The sequence below is a fragment of the Lissotriton helveticus genome, chromosome 3_1 (genome assembly GCF_964261635.1).
Source record: "Lissotriton helveticus chromosome 3_1, aLisHel1.1, whole genome shotgun sequence".
NCBI classification, from domain to species: Eukaryota; Metazoa; Chordata; class Amphibia; order Caudata; family Salamandridae; genus Lissotriton; species Lissotriton helveticus.
The window spans coordinates 1,807,389,664-1,807,414,310 of record NC_136061.1 but is presented as its reverse complement, the minus strand read 5'-3'; positions in this window follow the sequence as shown (position 1 = coordinate 1,807,414,310).

The window sequence follows — 24,647 nt, the reverse complement described above, 5'->3', positions numbered from 1 at the left end:
TGATGAGGCGGAAATGGCCGCTGCGACTAGCCATTGCTCCACGCCGGGACGGGTTTCCATGGCGGGACCTACATGATTCATTGCACGCTAATAAGGGGAGCTCAGGATTTTGTATGAGATCGCACCCCAGCTGCCTATCGTGGGACCCACCCATACGAGCGGATACCCCTTTGTTGGTGCACAATATGGCGGTCGTCTCCTCTGCAGCACGAATGGGCTCCGTCTCTGCCCCTGAAAGTGTCGCCCTCCATGGCCTCAAGCGGCGGTCGGAATACTTTGCTGAACTCCGCACTGCCGATTCACTAGATCGGCCGCCTACATCACCCATGCCTCCATCCTCGCAGCGCTAGCCGATTTAAGGGCAGACTGGCATGATCGCTACTGTGCGCTCGGCGCGAAGTTGGAAGCAGCCGCTCTAGGGTCGGAGAGTGCCTCGCCAGCTGGCCCCCCTTGTGGTATCGACCGAGTCTCTCCTGAAATCGAAATGGGGACATTGTTGCCGCGTAACTATCAGCTGGAGCAACATTCTGAGACTGGATTCTCTGCAGGACTGCCGCCAGCCCATGTCGTGGAAGCTACATTGTTTCCTATCCTGCCTCAGCGCTCACTGTCGGCCACTGAACCCCTATCCTCGTTTGTGGCTCCGCTGGGGATGCAACTATGTTTCTACGCTGCTCAGACTGGAGATGCTGTGGGTTTAAGTCGCTGTTTTATGCTGCATTGGGTGGACTTGGGTGCCGCGCTATTCTGGATCATTGCCATGGTTGGTGACTGGGTGTGTACAATTTGTGCAGGGGGACCTTCTCCTTGTAGAGGGCGGCCATCTTACCCCTTTGTTCTATCTGGGGCGGTGTGCTATCCGGGATCATGTTTGGGTGGACGCTTGAAATCTGGCCAGGGTTAGGAGTGATCTTCTTCGTGTTAACTGTGCTTGAGGGGCGGGTGGGGGCCCGGGACGGGACGCCTCCTCGACGCGTGCTGAAGCGATTTCTGATGTCTCTCCCTGCTTTCTTTATGTATGGACGCTCTGATTTTGTTGTTGTGGGTAGGGGAGAGATTTAATGGCCGGGGAGTTCGGGTGATTTAGAATTTGGCCCTCCTCCAGTATTAGGGGATTCTTTTTCTTTTTCTCCCTTTCTTTTCTCTATATTTCGGGTTCTTTAGTGGGCGACAGACACACTGCCGGGGGGGGATAGGCCGTAGCCTCCGCATTGATGTAGGGTGGGGGCGTTTAATTTCATACAGTTCATTTCTATGGGCCTTTTCTGCGCTTTTCTTTACCTATTTCTGTCCTGGGTCCGAGGGGCGGGTTAGTGGGAGTGGGTGGCGCTGTGCGTGGCGTGTACTTGCCAGTTTACGCTCTTATTGTTCTGCCTTGATCCGCCATGTTGTCTTAGATGCCAGCTTATACGGTTGATTCCATACTATGCGGTTGCCTGCTCATGATGTGACGTAATGATACGGACTCAGTACTCCTTGATCTCTATTCTTCACTGTTTATGTTTTACACTTGCAAAATTTTTAAAATTAACCTTTACTGCTCCTGTTTTCCTGGTGGCGCGTAATCGTTTGCAGAGTTATTCCGTGATTGTTGCTATTTCTCCTGGTGCCGCTGGGAACTGTATTGTTCGCTCTTGTGCTAAAAGTATCGTGGCCGGCCTGACGGTTGTGGGCCCGTATTTGTTATTTTTATGCACAATAAAGGTTTAAAAAAAAATAAAAATATAAAAAAAAAGAGTCAAGTTTGCTACCTTCAACCGCGACCTGGCCTGGATTTCAGGTTTGTCCCGCTGAAAGCTCTGGACCTTCAGACTTTGATCGTTGCATTCAAATTGGCCTGCTGGAGGGAACTGTTTTATGTCAAGAGAAAATCCTCCAGAAAAGTCAGAAGGTAACATTTTGAAAAAGGCCTCCTGCTGTGTATCCGACCAAGACTCCATTGCGGTTGGCCTCAAACTTTGACTTTATCCCGGTCAAGCATGACCAGATGTCTCAAGTTGGCGCTATATGTTTTTAAGCACTAGAAAGCATTTAATCTTTAAAAATTCACCCCCCCGGGTTCCTATACTGGTTTTTTTGTCATTTTGGTGTCATTCTAAATATAAAAATATTTCTTATTTTTTATAAATTGGTGTGGGATTTTTATTGTATGTTGTGTTTTACCTATTTAATGTATCAGTGTTTTTAAATGCTTTAGACACCTGTCTCCTGAGTTAAGCCTATCTTCTTGCAGCCAGCTACCAAAGGTGAGCCAGGGGCTAATGCATTGAGAATTTGACTGGACCTTATATTGCATTTGTGGCCTTATTTCTAGTTGTAGGTGCATACTTAACCCTACTAATGATCCACCTTCCAACACTTGTGGAAGTAGTCCAAGAGGCTGTTGCAGAGTTTTGGGAGGGCTGGATTGTATTCTCTGTGGCTGCCGGGTTGGAGAATTCCTCGACTATTCTGAAGAGTTCTTACGTTTGGTTGGCCGTGGTATTGATGCAGCCTGTAATGGCTGCTCTCTTGGCTTCCTTGATGCACTGGTGGTAGTCATCGAGGCCTGCATTGTAGGCGGCCCTGCCGGAGTAGTTCCTTGTGGCATGCCATCATTTCTCGAGTCTGTAGCAGTTGTACTTGGTGGATCTGAGCTCTGGAGTGCACCATGTGGCTTGTTTAGAGGTTTTGTTGGTTTTTGCTGGTTTCATCTGCGCAACTCATTTGGCGCTTTTGGTGATCCAGACATGTAAAATAAGCTAAGCAATATACTACTGGTGATTCCTTATGAAAGTGGAATGTGGTCATAGGTTACTTACTCAGCAGCTGTGTGTGCAAACATAGCAATCCTTAGCATCTAAGGCATGGTTGTATTCTTGCACCAATCTAGAATAAACGTTTAATGTGAAATCTCCTTCTGAAGCATCTAAATATGAAGCCTTAAGTTTCATCTGGTCTATTACAAGTGCAGGTGGTGTAGGTGTAAAGGTAGAACTATCTCAGGAGAAAGACTCATCCCAACTAAAAGGGTTATTAATACTAGAAAAACAACTGTTAATTTCACAGCAATCACTACTCTACATCTAGTCTTGGTTAGGAAACACGTTTGTCCACAGTCAGACCATGAGAATAATATAGCAGCAAGCAGACTTGTGATAGTCTGCAATGATTCTACTTCTGCAAAATTAGCAAAACTCATTGTTAATTGCAGTTATTTCCTTCAACTTATGCTTAGATACAGCGGTCTTTGCCATGCATCCCTACCCCTAATCCATCTTCTAGAATGACAACCCTACTCTTCTACTGCAATCTTGGCCCTAGGTAATCTTCTTAATTCTTTATTTCTCTATTTCTCTTTATTTAAGTTTTCTTTAATTTTGAAGCAATAATTGTAACGTTTACTAAGGTCATATCAGTTCAGATACAGTTCATCAAACACAGGATAAGACCAATGTCGAAATTAATCAAGTTAATTAATCAATCACTATGCTGGTGTGACAATTAATGGGGGCTAAAGTGGTTCTATTCCCAGTTAAGTTGGATCATAGATTGGCAAATTGGGCACGCTGTCTATGTAATAAGTCCACTCAGGTGCTGAATATCTGTGACAAGGTACTCTTGCTCTCTTTCATCTTCTGAGTGTCTGTTGATCTCCTTCAACATCACTCACACCCCTTGAGTCTGTCTCTTCGATGATGGTTTGTGGTATGTGTTCAGCTGACACATTAGATCTCAGTCTCACTCTGCTCCTTGGCCACTCCTCTCTCTCTTTCTCTGACTCTCCCACTCCTTTTACTTACTCCTTTGCCAGGGTCACTTGTCTGCACCTTGGGTTGCGCTGTGTTGTTACCCCACTCTGGTCTAGTCTCTTCCTCTTTCTCATGAGGTGCTTCCACACCACTCTGTGAGATGTCTAGAACTTGGTTGGTTGGGGACATGTGGTGTATAAACCCCATGTGGTCCTTCCAGATGGTCAGGCACAGAAGGTTGCAAACTCGCTTCAGCTGTCACCGCCTCTTCGAATGGGCACCTTACTCTCTGGGTGTGGGAGGCATGTACCACGTTAGGCAGTCCTCTACATTTCATGGCAATGTTGGTGATCAGGATGATCTGGTAGGATCCTTTCCACCTCACCTCTAAGCATGACTATTGAACATGCTTCTTCACCAGAACTCAGTAGCCAGGGCATTGCTCCTGATGATGTTTACAAGCACATTTGCTGGCACAGCAGGCAGGCAGGCAGTCTCATGGCGAGTCCCACCGATGGGTTTTCTCCTACACCACAGCCATGACATGGAACACTCTCCCGGTAGACATCAGATGCCCTCCAACCCTACACACTTTTAGATGGGCCCTCAAAACTTGGCTCTTCGACTGACCGGAATGGCCTTTCCCTCCCCCCAGCGCCTTGAGACCCACGCGGGTGAGTGGCGCGCTTTACCAACCCCTGATTGATTGATTGATTGAGAAAATCCTGTTAGTCTGTCAGAGTTACTTTGAAGATTCATCAACACCAAAGGCAAGGCAGCTGGCCATTTTAAAGTGTATGCACACACTTTGACTAAACAAGATTTCAGTGTCCCAATTATTCTGTTCCACAATGCTTGAAGCTTCTGGTCTGTAGCTGCAATGTAATTTTTATTCCACTTGCAGCGCCACACACAGCATTCTAACGATCTTAATATTAAAATGAGCCTCTTGGTATAACTTTAGAGAAAACGGAAATTTCAACCATGGTATGAGTTTTTCACAACAGCAGTTTGGCTACAGTGAGACTGTCATTGCAAAATGGTAAAAAATCTCCGCAAGCATGCATAAGTTCCGCGAACACGCGGAATTGCTTGTTCCGCCCGTTCGCAATGCTTTTTTCCTGTTCGCGAACGCTGTTTGCGTGCTCGGGGAGAAATATCTTGCCAACACACATTGTGAAAGCGCGAACAAGCAAAAAATTTTGCGAAGCCGTGGATTGCGGAATTTTTGGCAATTCCGCGTTCTCTGCGGAACACTAAATTACCCAAATTCCGCGAGCGGAACGGAATTTACCGCCCAGACCTAGTCATTTCTCCATGTATGAACAGGACCTATCTAAGCCCATTACAGACAGGCATCTTGTCTGAAGTCCACCTGCATTTTGTTGAAGGGTCCTCTTGAGCTACCTATGTGCCTTGTGGTTACTGATGTCCTCCTCCCTACATTAAATTGTTGGCAGGTCATGCACCTATGGCACAAGTTCTCAGTCATGACTAACTCAAGGACTAAACGAATCTAACCATGACACTTGGCCCTGTGTGTGTAGGACCATTAAAATGTCTAGTCATTGGGAACAACAAACTGTCAGGGTCTTCCAATCAATCAATCAATCATGCCATTTGTATAGCGCACTACTCACCCGGGAGGGTCTCAAGGCGCTTGGGGGGAGGGGTATGCTACTGCTCGTCAGGTCTTGAGTTGTTTCCTGAAGGCGAGATGGTCCTGGGTCAGCCGAAGGTGGATGGGGAGGGAGTTCCAAGTCTTGGCAGCCAGGTAAGAGAAGGATCTTCCTCCGGCGGTGGCTCTTCGGATGCGTGGTACGGCTGCGAGGGCGAGGCTGGTGGACCGTAGCTGGCGGGTGGGCGTGTAGAAGGTCAGGCGGTCGTTGAGGTACTTGGGGCCCAGGTCGTGGAGAGACTTGTGTGCGTGGGTGAGGAGCCGGAACGTGATCCTCTTGTCGACGGGGAGCCAGTGCAGGTTCCTCAGGTGGCTGGAGATGTGGCTGCGTCGGGGGACATCCAGGTTGAGTCGGGCGGAGGCGTTCTGGATGCGCTGGAGTCTTTTCTGTAGCTTGGCTGTGGTTCCGGCGTAGAGGGCGTTTCCGTAGTCCAGTCGGCTGGTGACGAGTGCCTGGGTGACAGTCTTCCTGGTCTCGGTCGGGATCCAGCGGAAGATCTTGCGAAGCATACGCAGGGTGTTGAAGCACGATGAGGAGACGGCGTTGACTTGTCTGGTCATCGAGAGGGAGGGGTCCAGGATGAAGCCTAGGTTGCGTGCGTGGTCGGTTGGCTTGGGTGCGGTGCCCAGGGCTGGGGGTCACCAGGAGTCGTCCCAGGCGGAGGGCGAAGATCCCAGGATGAAGACTTCCGTCTTGTCCGAGTTCAGTTTCAGGCGGCTGTCCTTCATCCACTCGGCGACGTCTTTCATCCCTTCGTGTAGGCAGGTTCTGGCGGTGTCGGGGTCTCTGGTGAGGGAGAGGATCAGCTGGGTGTCGTCGGCGTAAGAGATGATGTTGAGGTTGTGCTGGCGTGCGATGGCTGCGAGAGGTTTCATGTAGATGTTGAAGAGGGTGGGGCTGAGTGAAGATCCTTGCGGGACATCGCAGATGACTTCGGTGGCCTCGGAGCGAAACGGGGGGAGGCGGACTCTTTGTGTTCTTCCGGCGAGGAACGAGATGATCCACTCCAGTGCCTTCTCTTGGATACCGATGTTGCTGAGGCGCTGGACTAGGGTGCGGTGGCAGACCGTGTCGAACGCAGCGGAGAGGTCCAGGAGGATGAGGGCCACTGTTTCCCCCTTGTCGAGCAGGGTCCGGATGTCGTTGGTGGCTGCGATTAAGGGCGGTCTCGGTACTGTGGTTGGCTCTGAAGCCGGACTGCGAGGGGTCGAGGGATCCGTTCGTCTCGAGGAAGGCGGTCAGCTGTCTGTTGACGATCTTCTCGATGACTTTAGCAGGAAAAGGGAGGAGCGAGATGGGGCGGAAGTTTTTGAGATCGGTGGGGTCCGCTGTAGGTTTCTTCAGGAGGGCGCTGATCTCGGCGTGCTTCCAGCTCTCCGGGAAGGTGGCGGTGTTGAAGGAGGCGTTGATGATGTTCCGGAGTTGGGGTGCGATGGTGGAGTCGGCCTTGTTGAAGACGTGGTGTGGGCAGGGGTCGGTCGGTGATCCGGAGTGGATGGTGTTCATCGTGCAGGCTGTGTCTTCGGTGGTCACCGTGGTCCAGGTGCGAAGGGTGGCGGTGGGGGGCGTTGATTCGGCGGTTGGGTGCGTGGGTGGGGCGCCGAAGCTGTTGTGGATGTCGGCGATCTTGCGGTGGAAGAACGAGGCGAGGGAGTCGCAGAGGTCTTGTGACGGAGTGATGTCGTTGGTGCCGGTGCTGGGGTTGGAGAACTCCTTGACGATAGTGAAGAGCTCTTTGCTGTCGTGGGCGTTGTTGTCCAGTCGTTCCTTCAGGGATTTCTTCTTGGTGGTGCGGATGAGCTGGTGGTGCTTGCGGGTAGCGTGTTTGAGGGCGGTCATGTTGTCGGTGGTCCGGTCGAGGAGCCAGGCTTTCTCGAGGGTGCGGCAGGTCTTCTTGGAGTCCTTGAGGTTGTCGGTGAACCAGGATGCCTTCTTGCTTCTGGGTCTGCTGGGAGGGTTCTTTAGTCCTTTAGTCCAGCAGCTGTGACCCAGATCTCATACATCCAGCTCTGACCCATCCTTGCTGTTCTGCTTTTGACACCTCCTCCTGCATTCTCTTAACTTCCTCTCAAGTACTAGCCCCAGACAACAGCATAGCAAAATTGGTGTGCTCATTAAATTAATGTGTATACTCCTCGTTAAATTCACATGCCACAATGGCACAATAGTGAACAACTTAACTGGCAAATCTATTGCCAGAAGTAATCATTCCCACTCCTTTGGGCTAATCATTTAACCAGAGTAACTTCCCATGGCAACTGTAAAGCCTCTAACAGGCGCATCACATATTCCCATTTTGGATGGGTGACCAGAAGAAGCTTGAATCCCCTCTGTGACCACAACTGTACGAATTTATGGACCACACGAAAGCCATATTGAATGTCAGTCAATATTATCACACTCGGTTGGTCTGAAAAATAATAAGCCCTGGTAATGGCAATGAGTTCTGCTACTTGGGTAGAGGTGACTCCTCAGGGCCATGCATCTTCCACCACTTCATGAACTGTGTAGACAGCATAAGTTCAGACCTCGAGAAATCTACTCGCCCACTGGCAATTGCGAGTAAAATGTTATCAGACCGAGCTATTTTTGGCACCTAATAGTCCCATATGACGAGTAAACTTAGGCTGAAAAGGAACAGGTGTTCTGTTCATTCAGAAAGTAAATGAGCAATAAAGATCTTGACACATTTGCTGTCTGTTCAAGGAAAGAGGTCAAATGTCAGTCTGTCTTTTTACTAATTGCTGCTTGGAAAATTAGGTTTATTTTTCTCTCTCTCTTACTAGAGTTAGATGTTTTTTCAAGTGAGCTGTCTGAAGATGTCAGTTATTTTTCTCTATCCTAAAAAGCACATGTTTGAACAATCTACTTCAATTTTCCTTTTGTACTCATTCTGCCTCCCTTGAGATTGTTGGCGGCTAAACAAGCCTACAAGGGATTTGTTGGATCAAATATTTATATAATTACTGCATCCAATGTTAGCAAGCTCTATCAAAGTAGTTTGTAATTTGAATTTTCAAAATCAAATTCCAAATATTTACATATTAACAAATCATCAAAGAAAGCTTTATCACACGGGTGTATATATTCAAAGATTGCATTTTATATGAATCAAATTACATGAATTAAAAAGGGTACAAAATCATACAAAACACAAAGTCACAGTCATATATATCCTTTTTCGTTACAATTGTGAACACCTTTTCACAGATAATTCTACAGCAATGTGACTAAATTCTACAGACAGCTTTGCCTCTAATACAATGATCCATGAAATTGGTGTAATTGTTGATTTTTCGGTCTATAACTGTTTGCATCCACTAGACCATCTTCAGGACTTTTAAAAATATAGATGAATTACCCTTCAACAGTATTGAGAGTAATTATTGGTACTAGAATCCAAACCGATATGAAGTTGCACAGACGCCTGAGCGAACGTTACCGGTTCTGTGACCTACGTTGTATTTATACAGATTTACCGGTCTTTGACTGGTTTGTATATTGAAGAATATATCCTGGTCTTCAGTTTAAGCAATATTTAACTTTGATTGCTGGATAAGTTGTAGTTTCTCGTGCCACTTCATATCGCCTGGATTCTGGCTAGCTGGATTCTAGGATGAAAGCAACCTCGTACTCAAAACCACTGCTGTACCCCTTACACCAACTACAATAATTACCAATACCTTCCCATAATAAGAATAAGAGCGCCTGTGTGTCATGACCTGCCCATTCATGAGTTTTATACCGAAACTCAACCATTCACTGCGTGTTAAACGAAGGGAAAATGTAAAACCATTTCCAGCTGGCCATGTATGCCAATGTTAGTGTTCGTTAGGAAAAGGAACTTTAAACAAGCATTTACAATGCAATGGTCTCGGCTTTGTTAAAGTTAGAGCTATTGGCATTGCAAATGGCATTTTTTCATTTTTTTTAAAAAACATAAACAAATGGTATTGTCATTTACAATGGCAATAGGTGAGCATTAGAGAGTAGTAGAGAGTATTAGCGGACACAGAGCCACACACACAGAGAGTCACACACACACACACACACACAGAGCCACACACACACACACAGAGCCACACACACACACAGAGAGCCACACACACACACACAGAGAGCCACACACACACACACACAGAGCCACACACACACACACACAGAGAGCCACACACACAAAGACAGAGCCACACACACACACACACACAGAGCCCCCCACACACACAGCCCCTCACACACACAGCACCACAAACACACAGCCCCACACACACACAGCCCCCACACACAAACACAGCCGCCCCACACACACACACACACAGCCCCCCCACACACACAGCCCCCCCACACACACACAGCCCCACACTAACATACACACACACACAGCCCCACACACACACAAACACACACACAGCCCCACACACACACACAGCCCTGCTATATAAAATCGCATTAAATAAAAAAATAATAAATAAAAAATAGTGTCACAGACCCCATACTCACAGGCCGAGCTGAGGTTGGCTCCCGGCGAAGAGTTGAAGCGGTCCACTTCCGTCGACAGGTCCATAACCTGTTCCCAGCCCCGGGGCAACCGGCAGTGTGGAGGGAACTAATGGTGGGGGTGGAGAGCTCGGGGTGTCTGAGGAGGTGTACACGGGGGGCAGGGTGGGGTGCAGGTTAAGAGTGCACGAGGGCATGGGTTTAAGTACTTCTGAGGGGTCGAAGGTGGATATGTAGTTGAAGGGCCTGGGACTCTCTCTATGGGGCGAGAGGGTCTGAGAGAGCTGTGATGTATGAAAGAGTCTGGAGGGGCCTGGAGACACAGGGGGCCAGGGGCGGGGGTTGTATAGTGGATGAGAGCGGATATGTTTTGAGTGGGTCTGGCGTCAACATTAAGACTGTCCGAAGCGTCTTAGGTGAGAAGGTTTGTGTGACACATTTTTGACTCAGGCAAGAAATATTCTGCCATTTTTAATCCGACAGGCCAGCTCTCGTTTCCTCTCTTACTTGCAGAAGTTTGAAGAATTCAGATCTGGCCAAGGACCTCGATCCTCTGTGAGTAATTGTATCCACCTCGGAAGCATAAATAGCTGAGTAGGTCCCGGCTGGGTGCGATTCAGTCAGTCAGTCAGTTCTTTAACTGGCAGATTACACACACACACCGACGACTGCAGCATCAGCGCCCAACCCACTGAGAACCTTTACCCCACCTTTCCTCAAAGGCTGACGGTACCTCTGGCCAGGGGGTACCAGATCTGTGGTTAAATGCGACACGTTCATTTCCTTGCCTGCATCTCGGAGTGGTGAAACTGCCTCCAGGGTGGGATAAAAGCTGTAAAACATCTAATATAGCTCAATAGGTTGCGAACCAGCAGCAGACGACAGCGAAGAACCGCTAGGTCTCGGGTTCGAACTTCAACATCCATTAGCACTGTCTCGGCCTTTCAGCCTCCCAGGAGCGATAAAACAACCAGCTACTTTTAATGAATGGGCAGTATAAGCACCAGCGTCCCACCCATGCCTCAGCCCAGGTGGGCACGACCACCCCTGCCCGACTGAGGCTTTTATTCCTGGCTCTGGAACAATTCCTCCTTTTGTCTGCGGTGGAAGCATGAGGGGGCGGGGGACCGAGTGTAATCCCGGGAGCCCGGCCCGGGATGGATGCGTCGAGGAACATTGCGTTCCGTGGATCTGGGCGCTGGCGAGGGATGGCTCTGAGGCGGGGGCCTGGTTCCCACACAGGGGCCCCGACCCCCGATCCGACGGAATTATGAAATGGCTTCACGGCGTCTCTGACTCACGAGCTATTTTGGGATTTTCTGCATGTTTTATGAATTCGGTGGCTGCAGCTAAGATTGTACTTATCATCACTTTATGTGGGGGTGGGGGGGGCAGCGACGGGCCCCCGATATGCCTCGTATCTCCCCCGATCTTTGGTACATCGAGTGCGTGGATCTGAGCACTGGGGATTTTTATAAATACACATTGCTACTGTTTTCAAAGTGGCGGGGTTATACCACGCAAGGCCAGAAATAAACGAGAGCGGGACGGAGGAGGGCTGCGGGCAGAGGGAAGGGGGGACGCGAGCGGAGATGAGCTTCTCCAGAAACACCACCATCTTTCTCCGAGGCATTAGCAGGAACGCCTCGGAGAAAGCCCCGGCATTTTCGCATTCGGGGGCGTGTTTTTTGCGGTTGAATGACGGATGACGTCACAGACTTAAAAACTGCAAAAAACACCAAACAGTACCAACCTTAGTATTCCCATTCAGAAATTAGCAGGGCTGGGGTGCCAGCCTGTATCTCTCTATTTGCCAATTGGGCTACTCGTCATTTCACAGAAAAACGACAATTTAGGGTTTTTACTGCTGGAACATGTAAAAGTACAAGTTCCATTTTTTAACATACAGCACCCTGTGTTTGGGCTAATTAGGCCTGCCTTGGGGCGACTTACATATATTAAAAAGAGATGTTTGGGCTTTGCCATTACCTTAAATGTCAAAGTCAAGTAAGCAGTTAAAAAAAAGCCCTTCCAGTGTGAAGCGGCACACTGAGAGCCATGTTTTACCTTGCCCAACTCAGGGTGGCACAACAAGGGCTGCTGTCCCTGGGGACACTAACTTACAGGCCCTAGGTACCCCTGGTACCGTATACTTAAGACTTACAAGTAAATTAGGCTGTGCTAATTGGCAACAAGCATATTAAACATGCACCATTTTAAGACTCAGAGCACATGTGCTGAGCCCTGTTTAGCGAGGTGCAGGGCATTTCAGAGCTATTACATCACTACCCAGTTGTTAGATAGGGGGCTACAAAATTGTGCTTGAGGGGTAAATTAACAAAATGCAGGTTTCTTTACACCTACTGCTGTCCCTTTTCTGGGCATTTTGCCTTTGACATCCTCATCATGCATTTGGAACTCAACACCCTCCAGTGTAGAGTAAGTAGTGTAATTTAACTTGCACAAAAGGACTTTCCTTTACAGGTTTGTGGGACTCGAATTACATACAACAAATTGGTGATCTTCCTCACATGATTCTATTTTAACAGGGACTTTCTTTGACTCAGGGTTATTTGTGACACCTACACATTTGGATCTTCTTTCCCAAGAGGGTAGGCTTGGGACCTCAGCTGTTCTAATAGTGGAACAAATAGCAACCGTGTAGATCAAAAATGATACTTGGTGACTGTGAGACTTGGCCCTTTCCCCAAAATGTTTCGCTTTTTATTTCCCTTTTAAATCAGAATGCCCTCATGGTAACAACACTGTATAGGCCTTGGGTGGTGGAGAATGCCCTGTGTAGTTTAAAACTAGTGTTAAAATGCAGGTGCCTTATACCCCTAATATGGCTGCCACAGACCACTGCTGCAGCAGCATGGTTTAGTGGGCACATTCTAGTAGCCAGGGGCTGGCTGGAACCCTCAGGCAATGTATCCATCTTAGCCTGCCAGCCTGTCCACAGGTAGAATGGTGGAACCTCCTGGAAGCCTCTGGAACCTTCTGGGAGAGGTGAGGTGACACCAACTGCCACTACCAACTGTCAACTGGCACTGTATAAGGAAAGGAAGGAAAACTTTCCTGTCAGAGTGACTGAGGGGAAGACCTGGGGAAGAACCTACGCAGGAGGATAGGCAGTGGGGGTCAGGGCAGGGTCTTATGATGCTGGAAATGACAGGGCCTAGAGTGCTGCTTTACAAGTATTGAGGCATCCTGTACCCCCCCACTGACCTAACCCTGCGGAAGGGAACCCCCAGGGACCACTTGAGGGGATTGGCTGAGGAGATCTAACACCAGCCACCAACTTAACCCCCTTCAAGGAAACAAGAAACCAAAGGGCGCAAGAAACATCACGCCAACAAGAAACTAAGCTTCTATTTACAAGGGCGCAAGAAACATCACGCCAACAAGAAACTAAGCCTCTATTTACAAGGGCGCAAGAAACCTAAAGCGCTAAGAAGAAATTAAATCATCACAGGACTTTTGAAGAAGCAAACAGGTATTGGCGCGGTACTGACCCTGCGTTTCCTGATGTCACCTGGGGTCTCCCTTGCTAACCTGCTACTGGGGTGTCACCTGTCCTGTATATCTAGCGCTGCCCTTGCTGACCCTGTGAAGAGCGCTGAAGTAATGGAGGGGGTTGCTGCCTTCTGAAGCGCTATATTTGCCTGAACTGCAGCACCCTGAACTGAATGTTATTAGACCTGCTGGTCTTGCCCCCATCTCGTGTGGGCCAAAGCGCTATAGCCCTGCACCCTGCTGTCTGTGAAGCGCTAGAATCCTGGGCGTGATTCCTGCCTGAAGCGCTATATTCTGTGGTGCCCTTCAGCAGCGCTACCTGGAATGAACTGTCTGCCGAGCGCTACCTCTGCTGTGAATTGCCTGCTATATCGTAGCATTGTGAATCCTGAAAAGCGCTATCCCCCTGAAGCGCTGTGTCACCAAGAACTTCTGTGGCTCTAGAAGTTGCTGCCTTCTGAAGCGCTGACTCCCTGCTCCCCCAACGCTCCTTTGCTGTCCCTGTGAAGAGTGCTGAGGTACTGAAGGGGGTTGCTACCTTGTGAAGTGCTGTACCTGCAGGGTGCTATTATCTAAACCTGATTGCCTGCTGAAGCGCTGTCCCCAGCATTGCCTGTGGCCAAGCGCTGTCATGTGAGGAACTGAGGTAGTGCCCAGGGATGCGCTGTAATTTCACTCCAAGCGCTTTCTTGAATGTCCCATAGAAGCGCTGTAATTGTGCCTCCAAGCGCTCTCTTGTAGGCCCCAGAGAAACGCTGTATTTTTGACCTTAAGTGCCCACCTGTTGGCCCCTATGTGCCTCTAGTGACGTGGAGGCCATTAAGTTACTGTTTATGCCTGAGGACAGGCTTGCCATTCATTAACTGTTTGGGCCCTGGTTCCGGCGTAGGCCTAAAGACATACTGAGTTCTCCTGCGATGGCTTAGCCCTGCATAGGGGAGTCCAAGGCATAGTAAAATGCTCATTGAGAATGCTTTACTGAATTGCTTATTGAAATGTTCACCTTAATTAACAGAAATGTTTTACTAACCTAAAGCAAGGCCTGTGCTTGCTTAATGAGATGTTGCTCTCTAGCAATGAGTAATGTTCTATTTATAAGTTACTTAATGAAATGCCTATGCCTGATTCCTTCCCTGTAATGTTTACTCCTGATTAGGGGGATGTTACCTATGATTGGGGAAGAGTTTTGAAGTGGTTATTCCTGCTTGGAACCAGGATTATTCTGAACTATAGAAGTTTTATTACACCCCTGCCCCAGTGTTATAACCTCTACTTATTTACAGGATTACTCTTGGGTGCTGAAAGGTTTATGCCTGCTTAATGTAGGAATTAGAATGTTGATCCTGGCCTGGGGGTGGAAACGCCAACAGCTGCATAATGAACTGTGTCTGCTGACTAATGAAACATTTATTCATGTTGGTTGAAAGGTGGAGCACATGCCCACAGTTATGGAGTGAGGTGCTCCTTGCTTTAAAAGAAATGTTTACATTTACTAAAAGGCTTTACATGCATAAACCAAGTCTTCTAAGCTCAGGCTTGCCTGTTAAAAATGGTTATCTCTGCCTTGAAGAGTTGTTAACTGTTGATTGTTGAGTAGGGGAACGTTAATGCTATAAGGATATAGTTACACTGCCTAATGAGATGTTTTATCCGCAGTGGCGTGTTTTTATTCCTGCCATAGGAGTTTCATTCCTGCCTAAGGAAATGGTTAATGAAATGTTTTACCCTCAGTGAAGTGTTTTACTTCTGCTAAACTGATTATCTCTATTGCAGGAAATGTTTTACCTGTAAGCTCCTGATTAATAGGGGGAAGGCCCTGCCTGTTCAGGCATCAGGTAATAGGATGGTGTGTGATGCCTAAAGAAATACTTTATGCCTAATGAAAGGTGTTGACCTCATTTGAGGCAATGTTTACTCCTGCCCAGGGAAGGGTCTCATACCCCTGCTATAACAGAGATCTACTTACACCTGCTCAATGTAGGGATTTCTACTTCCCTGATGGAATGTTGGTGTAGCCCTGATACAGTTAAACCTGCACAAGGGGATGGTTACCTAGATTGCAATGTTTTCTCCTAGTTAGTGCTGGCTAATGCAATGGTTAGCTGGGCCCAATGAGAAGTTCTCTTAAAGGGATGCCCAACCTTGTTATATGGAATAATTATTCTTAATGAAATGTTTAATTCCTATTACAGGAGGAGAGTTACGTCCACATACTTTTGTGGCAAATGAAATGTTTCATATTTAAGGAAATGTTTGAACTACACTTAACGAATTGTTTATTCCTACAGCGGGGAGATGTTTCTGTTATGGAACTGTCCCTTTGTTTACCTGAGGAAATGGATATTGATGCGTAATGCAGTGTTGTTCTTATGACTTTGAGATGTATTCCTTTCAGGTACTGACCAAGAAGCAAGGCGTAGATCGGGCCTGTGTCCCACTAAAAATGTATTTAACTATTTATTGATCCAATATTTAATATTTATTGCAGAACGGATATTTATTCATCTAATATTGATCGCAAGTTTTGAGACACATGTATTTTAAATGAATTTATGATTTGCCTGATCCTGCTCTATCTATCTGATTATTTATCTTAATACAAATCACTTGTTTTTATACAAGCTCTGGAGTGGAGTCATTTATTGCGTGCCCAGGTTTCTGTCTCAGTGTGAGTGTGTGCTGCATGATCGCTTAACACATGTGCTTTCGGATGCCTACCCGCTCGTGCCATGCTACCCTAGGGGACTGGTGACCCCAGTTCCAACATATTGGTGTCGAGCGGTGGGATCCAGGACCTGTGACCATGCAGCACCCTCCATTGGGACAGGGTGCACAGAAATTGGGCTGCACACTGATTGTGTGTGCAAGCCTTAGTAATTGACCCCTCCACTGTCTAGCCTGTGAGTGTATCAGGGCCTGTTTGACCTATACTGTCACCCACATCCTAGAACCTTTTCCTGAATTATCTGAGTCCCCACCTGGCGTACTGGAGTGTTGTCAGGGGATGGGGGTGCCTGTTGGGCGGAGGGAAGAAGGAACTCCGTACCACTTTGGGGGCACGGGTAGGAGCCCACCCAGAGGGGAGAGGGGATGGGGACAGGAGGGGCAGGTCACACCCAGGGAGGCGGTCACACCAGAGAACCTTGGAAGGGGGGGTGTGTCGTCAAAGAGGTTAGAGCAAAAAAAAAGGGAGAATGTGAGCCTTGCAAAGGAAGGGAAGCTGGTGCACAGGCTTCAGCTAACAGAGACAGAGCTGAAGACCTTGAAATCATGTGTGCCAGGTGCTTCCATGGTGGCAGCATACCCGAGGTTCGGGGTTTGGACCAGTCACGGGGTGTAGAACCTGGACTGGGGTTTCAGGTGCAGGGATTGCCTGACCTGGAGGGTGGGGTACCAGTAACTATGGACCCTACCAATGTGACTTCCAGGGGTACCTATCCAGGTGGGAGGGTGCGGAACCCTGGGAGGGGGTGCAGAGGGAGGAAGGACTCTCCTCTGGCACCGGTCCAGCCACGGGGTTAAAGATCCTGGGTTGGGTGGCCAGGTTCAGGGTTTGCCTGACCGGCTGGGAGGAATCTCTGTATTCAGAGTTCCCCCCGGTTGTGACTCTCAGGGGTACTACTCCAGGTGGGAGGGTGCGGAACCCTGGGAGGGGGTGCAGGGAGAGGTAGGTCTTGCCCCTGTCACCAATTCAACTTAAGGGTTTAGACCCTAGGTTGAGAAGGAGAGTGGAAAAAGGTACCACGGGCCTGGGGCGACTGCCCCCCACTCTGAGAGAGAGTAAGGGCCAGAGACATCTGGATTGGAGGTCTGTCCTGGCCGCATCCCACTAGGAACACCAGTGGGGTGGTTGGATTAGCGAGGATGTCATGGTGGTATTGGGCCTGCGTCCACCTTTTTCCGCCCCAAGCAGGGAAGCCCATCAAGGGAATGATCGGTCTACCCTGGCTTTTGGCTGGGGGGGAGATGTGTGAGACTTGGCCCTTTCCCCAAAATGTTTCGCTTTTTATTTCCCTTTTAAATCAGAATGCCCTCATGGTAACAACACTGTATAGGCCTTGGGTGGTGGAGAATGCCCTGTGTAGTTTAAAACTAGTGTTAAAATGCAGGTGCCTTATACCCCTAATATGGCTGCCACAGACCACTGCTGCAGCAGCATGGTTTAGTGGGCACATTCTAGTAGCCAGGGGCTGGCTGGAACCCTCAGGCAATGTATCCATCTTAGCCTGCCAGCCTGTCCACAGGTAGAATGGTGGAACCTCCTGGAAGCCTCTGGAACCTTCTGGGAGAGGTGAGGTGACACCAACTGCCACTACCAACTGTCAACTGGCACTGTATAAGGAAAGGAAGGAAAACTTTCCTGTCAGAGTGACTGAGGGGAAGACCTGGGGAAGAACCTACGCAGGAGGATAGGCAGTGGGGGTCAGGGCAGGGTCTTATGATGCTGGAAATGACAGGGCCTAGAGTGCTGCTTTACAAGTATTGAGGCATCCTGTACCCCCCCCACTGACCTAACCCTGCGGAAGGGAACCCCCAGGGACCACTTGAGGGGATTGGCTGAGGAGATCTAACACCAGCCACCAACTTAACCCCCTTCAAGGAAACAAGAAACCAAAGGGCGCAAGAAACATCACGCCAACAAGAAACTAAGCTTCTATTTACAAGGGCGCAAGAAACATCACGCCAACAAGAAACTAAGCCTCTATTTACAAGGGCGCAAGAAACCTAAAGCGCTAAGAAGAAATTAAATCATCACAGGACTTTTGAAGAAGCAAACAGGTATTGGCGCGGTACTGACCCTGCGTTTCCTGATGTCACCTGGGGTCTCCCTTGCTAACCTGCTACTGGGGTGTCACCTGTCCTGTATATCTAGCGCTGCCCTTGCTGACCCTGTGAAGAGCGCTGAAGTAATGGAGGGGGTTGCTGCCTTCTGAAGCGCTATATTTGCCTGAACTGCAGCACCCTGAACTGAATGTTATTAGACCTGCTGGTCTTGCCCCCATCTCGTGTGGGCCAAAGCGCTATAGCCCTGCACCCTGCTGTCTGTGAAGCGCTAGAATCCTGGGCGTGATTCCTGCCTGAAGCGCTATATTCTGTGGTGCCCTTCAGCAGCGCTACCTGGAATGAACTGTCTGCCGAGCGCTACCTCTGCTGTGAATTGCCTGCTATATCGTAGCACTGTGAATCCTGAAAAGCGCTATCCCCCTGAAGCGCTGTGTCACCAAGAACTTCTGTGGCTCTAGAAGTTGCTGCCTTCTGAAGCGCTGACTCCCTGCTCCCCCAACGCTCCTTTGCTGTCCCTGTGAAGAGTGCTGAGGTACTGAAGGGGGTTGCTGCCTTGTGAAGTGCTGTACCTGCAGGGTGCTATTATCTAAACCTGATTGCCTGCTGAAGCGCTGTCCCCAGCATTGCCTGTGGCCAAGCGCTGTCATGTGAGGAACTGAGGTAGTGCCCAGGGATGCGCTGTAATTTCACTCCAAGCGCTTTCTTGAATGTCCCATAGAAGCGCTGTAATTGTGCCTCCAAGCGCTCTCTTGTAGGCCCCAGAGAAACGCTGTATTTTTGACCTTAAGTGCCCACCTGTTGGCCCCTATGTGCCTCTAGTGACGTGGAGGCCATTAAGTTATTGTTTATGCCTGAGGACAGGCTTGCCATTCATTAACTGTTTGGGCCCTGGTTCCGGCGTAGGCCTAAAGACATACTGAGTTCTCCTGCGATGGCTTAGCCCTGCATAGGGGAGTCCAAGGCATAGTAAAATGCTCATTGAGAATGCTTTACTGAATTGCTTATTGAAATGTTCACCTTAATTAACAGAAATGTTTTACTAACCTAAAGCAAGGCCTGTGCTTGCTTAATGAGATGTTGCTCTCTAGCAATGAGTAATGTTCTATTTATAAGTTACTTAATGAAATGCCTATGCCTGATTCCTTCCCTGTAATGTTTACTCCTGATTAGGGGGATGTTACCTATGATTGGGGAAGAGTTTTGAAGTGGTTATTCCTGCTTGGAACCAGGATTATTCTGAACTATAGAAGTTTTATTACACCCCTGCCCCAGTGTTATAACCTCTACTTATTTACAGGATTACTCTTGGGTGCTGAAAGGTTTATGCCTGCTTAATGTAGGAATTAGAATGTTGATCCTGGCCTGGGGGTGGAAACGCCAACAGCTGCATAATGAACTGTGTCTGCTGACTAATGAAACATTTATTCATGTTGGTTGAAAGGTGGAGCACATGCCCACAGTTATGGAGTGAGGTGCTCCTTGCTTTAAAAGAAATGTTTACATTTACTAAAAGGCTTTACATGCATAAACCAAGTCTTCTAAGCTCAGGCTTGCCTGTTAAAAATGGTTATCTCTGCCTTGAAGAGTTGTTAACTGTTGATTGTTGAGTAGGGGAACGTTAATGCTATAAGGATATAGTTACACTGCCTAATGAGATGTTTTATCCGCAGTGGCGTGTTTTTATTCCTGCCATAGGAGTTTCATTCCTGCCTAAGGAAATGGTTAATGAAATGTTTTACCCTCAGTGAAGTGTTTTACTTCTGCTAAACTGATTATCTCTATTGCAGGAAATGTTTTACCTGTAAGCTCCTGATTAATAGGGGGAAGGCCCTGCCTGTTCAGGCATCAGGTAATAGGATGGTGTGTGATGCCTAAAGAAATACTTTATGCCTAATGAAAGGTGTTGACCTCATTTGAGGCAATGTTTACTCCTGCCCAGGGAAGGGTCTCATACCCCTGCTATAACAGAGATCTACTTACACCTGCTCAATGTAGGGATTTCTACTTCCCTGATGGAATGTTGGTGTAGCCCTGATACAGTTAAACCTGCACAAGGGGATGGTTACCTAGATTGCAATGTTTTCTCCTAGTTAGTGCTGGCTAATGCAATGGTTAGCTGGGCCCAATGAGAAGTTCTCTTAAAGGGATGCCCAACCTTGTTATATGGAATAATTATTCTTAATGAAATGTTTAATTCCTATTACAGGAGGAGAGTTACGTCCACATACTTTTGTGGCAAATGAAATGTTTCATATTTAAGGAAATGTTTGAACTACACTTAACGAATTGTTTATTCCTACAGCGGGGAGATGTTTCTGTTATGGAACTGTCCCTTTGTTTACCTGAGGAAATGGATATTGATGCGTAATGCAGTGTTGTTCTTATGACTTTGAGATGTATTCCTTTCAGGTACTGACCAAGAAGCAAGGCGTAGATCGGGCCTGTGTCCCACTAAAAATGTATTTAACTATTTATTGATCCAATATTTAATATTTATTGCAGAACTGATATTTATTCATCTAATATTGATCGCAAGTTTTGAGACACATGTATTTTAAATGAATTTATGATTTGCCTGATCCTGCTCTATCTATCTGATTATTTATCTTAATACAAATCACTTGTTTTTATACAAGCTGTGGAGTGGAGTCATTTATTGCGTGCCCAGGTTTCTGTCTCAGTGTGAGTGTGTGCTGCATGATCGCTTAACACATGTGCTTTCGGATGCCTACCCGCTCGTGCCATGCTACCCTAGGGGACTGGTGACCCCAGTTCCAACATATTGGTGTCGAGCGGTGGGATCCAGGACCTGTGACCATGCAGCACCCTCCATTGGGACAGGGTGCACAGAAATTGGGCTGCACACTGATTGTGTGTGCAAGCCTTAGTAATTGACCCCTCCACTGTCTAGCCTGTGAGTGTATCAGGGCCTGTTTGACCTATACTGTCACCCACAACCTAGAACCTTTTCCTGAATTATCTGAGTCCCCACCTGGAGTACTGGAGTGTTGTCAGGGGATGGGGGTGCCTGTTGGGCGGAGGGAAGAAGGAACTCCGTACCACTTTGGGGGCACGGGTAGGAGCCCACCCAGAGGGGAGAGGGGATGGGGACAGGAGGGGCAGGTCACACCCAGGGAGGCGGTCACACCAGAGAACCTTGGAAGGGGGGGGGTGTCGTCAAAGAGGTTAGAGCAAAAAAAAAGGGAGAATGTGAGCCTTGCAAAGGAAGGGAAGCTGGTGCACAGGCTTCAGCTAACAGAGACAGAGCTGAAGACCTTGAAATCATGTGTGCCAGGTGCTTCCATGGTGGCAGCATACCCGAGGTTCGGGGTTTGGACCAGTCACGGGGTGTAGAACCTGGACTGGGGTTTCAGGTGCAGGGATTGCCTGACCTGGAGGGTGGGGTACCAGTAACTATGGACCCTACCAATGTGACTTCCAGGGGTACCTATCCAGGTGGGAGGGTGCGGAACCCTGGGAGGGGGTGCAGAGGGAGGAAGGACTCTCCTCTGGCACCGGTCCAGCCACGGGGTTAAAGATCCTGGGTTGGGTGGCCAGGTTCAGGGGTTGCCTGACCGGCCGGGAGGAATCTCTGTATTCAGAGTTCCCCCCGGTTGTGACTCTCAGGGGTACTACTCCAGGTGGGAGGGTGCGGAACCCTGGGAGGGGGTGCAGGGAGAGGTAGGTCTCGCCCCTGTCACCAATTCAACTTAAGGGTTTAGACCCTAGGTTGAGGAGGAGAGTGGAAAAGGGTACCACGGGCCTGGGGCGACTGCCCCCCACTCTGAGAGAGAGTAAGGGCCAGAGACATCTGGATTGGAGGTCTGTCCTGGCCGCATCCCACTAGGAACACCAGTGGGGTGGTTGGATTAGCGAGGATGTCATGGTGGTATTGGGCCTGCGTCCACCTTTTTCCGCCCCAAGCAGGGAAGCCCATCAAGAGAATGATCGGTCTACCCTGGCTTTTGGCTGGGGGGGAGATGTGTGAGACTTGGCCCTTTCCCCAAAATGTTTCGCTTTTTATTTCCCTTTTAAATCAGAATGCCCTCATGGTAACAACACTGTATAGGCCTTGGGTGGTGGAGAATGCCCTGTGTAGTTTAAAACTAGTGTTAAAATGCAGGTGCCTTATACCCCTAATATGGCTGCCACAGACCACTGCTGCAGCAGCATGGTTAAGTGGGCACATTCTAGTAGCCAGGGGCTGGCTGGAACCCTCAGGCAATGTATCCATCTTAGCCTGCCAGCCTGTCCACAGGTAGAATGGTGGAACCTCCTGGAAGCCTCTGGAACCTTCTGGGAGAGGTGAGGTGACACCAACTGCCACTACCAACTGTCAACTGGCACTGTATAAGGAAAGGAAGGAAAACTTTCCTGTCAGAGTGACTGAGGGGAAGACCTGGGGAAGAACCTACGCAGGAGGATAGGCAGTGGGGGTCAGGGCAGGGTCTTATGATGCTGGAAATGACAGGGCCTAGAGTGCTGCTTTACAAGTATTGAGGCATCCTGTACCCCCCCCACTGACCTAACCCTGCGGAAGGGAACCCCCAGGGACCACTTGAGGGGATTGGCTGAGGAGATCTAACACCAGCCACCAACTTAACCCCCTTCAAGGAAACAAGAAACCAAAGGGCGCAAGAAACATCACGCCAACAAGAAACTAAGCTTCTATTTACAAGGGCGCAAGAAACATCACGCCAACAAGAAACTAAGCCTCTATTTACAAGGGCGCAAGAAACCTAAAGCGCTAAGAAGAAATTAAATCATCACAGGACTTTTGAAGAAGCAAACAGGTATTGGCGCGGTACTGACCCTGCGTTTCCTGATGTCACCTGGGGTCTCCCTTGCTAACCTGCTACTGGGGTGTCACCTGTCCTGTATATCTAGCGCTGCCCTTGCTGACCCTGTGAAGAGCGCTGAAGTAATGGAGGGGGTTGCTGCCTTCTGATGCGCTATATTTGCCTGAACTGCAGCACCCTGAACTGAATGTTATTAGACCTGCTGGTCTTGCCCCCATCTCGTGTGGGCCAAAGCGCTATAGCCCTGCACCCTGCTGTCTGTGAAGCGCTAGAATCCTGGGCGTGATTCCTGCCTGAAGCACTATATTCTGTGGTGCCCTTCAGCAGCGCTACCTGGAATGAACTGTCTGCCGAGCGCTACCTCTGCTGTGAATTGCCTGCTATATCATAGCACTGTGAATCCTGAAAAGCGCTATCCCCCTGAAGCGCTGTGTCACCAAGAACTTCTGTGGCTCTAGAAGTTGCTGCCTTCTGAAGCGCTGACTCCCTGCTCCCCCAACGCTCCTTTGCTGTCCCTGTGAAGAGTGCTGAGGTACTGAAGGGGGTTGCTGCCTTGTGAAGTGCTGTACCTGCAGGGTGCTATTATCTAAACCTGATTGCCTGCTGAAGCGCTGTCCCCAGCATTGCCTGTGGCCAAGCGCTGTCATGTGAGGAACTGAGGTAGTGCCCAGGGAAGCGCTGTAATTTCACTCCAAGCGCTTTCTTGAATGTCCCATAGAAGCGCTGTAATTGTGCCTCCAAGCGCTCTCTTGTAGGCCCCAGAGAAACGCTGTATTTTTGACCTTAAGTGCCCACCTGTTGGCCCCTATGTGCCTCTAGTGACGTGGAGGCCATTAAGTTACTGTTTATGCCTGAGGACAGGCTTGCCATTCATTAACTGTTTGGGCCCTGGTTCCGGCGTAGGCCTAAAGACATACTGAGTTCTCCTGCGATGGCTTAGCCCTGCATAGGGGAGTCCAAGGCATAGTAAAATGCTCATTGAGAATGCTTTACTGAATTGCTTATTAAAATGTTCACCTTAATTAACAGAAATGTTTTACTAATCTAAAGCAAGGCCTGTGCTTGCTTAATGAGATGTTGCTCTCTAGCAATGAGTAATGTTCTATTTATAAGTTACTTAATGAAATGCCTATGCCTGATTCCTTCCCTGTAATGTTTACTCCTGATTAGGGGGATGTTACCTATGATTGGGGAAGAGTTTTGAAGTGGTTATTCCTGCTTGGAACCAGGATTATTCTGAACTATAGAAGTTTTATTACACCCCTGCCCCAGTGTTATAACCTCTACTTATTTACAGGATTACTCTTGGGTGCTGAAAGGTTTATGCCTGCTTAATGTAGGAATTAGAATGTTGATCCTGGCCTGGGGGTGGAAACGCCAACAGCTGCATAATGAACTGTGTCTGCTGACTAATGAAACATTTATTCATGTTGGTTGAAAGGTGGAGCACATGCCCACAGTTATGGAGTGAGGTGCTCCTTGCTTTAAAAGAAATGTTTACATTTACTAAAAGGCTTTACATGCATAAACCAAGTCTTCTAAGCTCAGGCTTGCCTGTTAAAAATGGTTATCTCTGCCTTGAAGAGTTGTTAACTGTTGATTGTTGAGTAGGGGAACGTTAATGCTATAAGGATATAGTT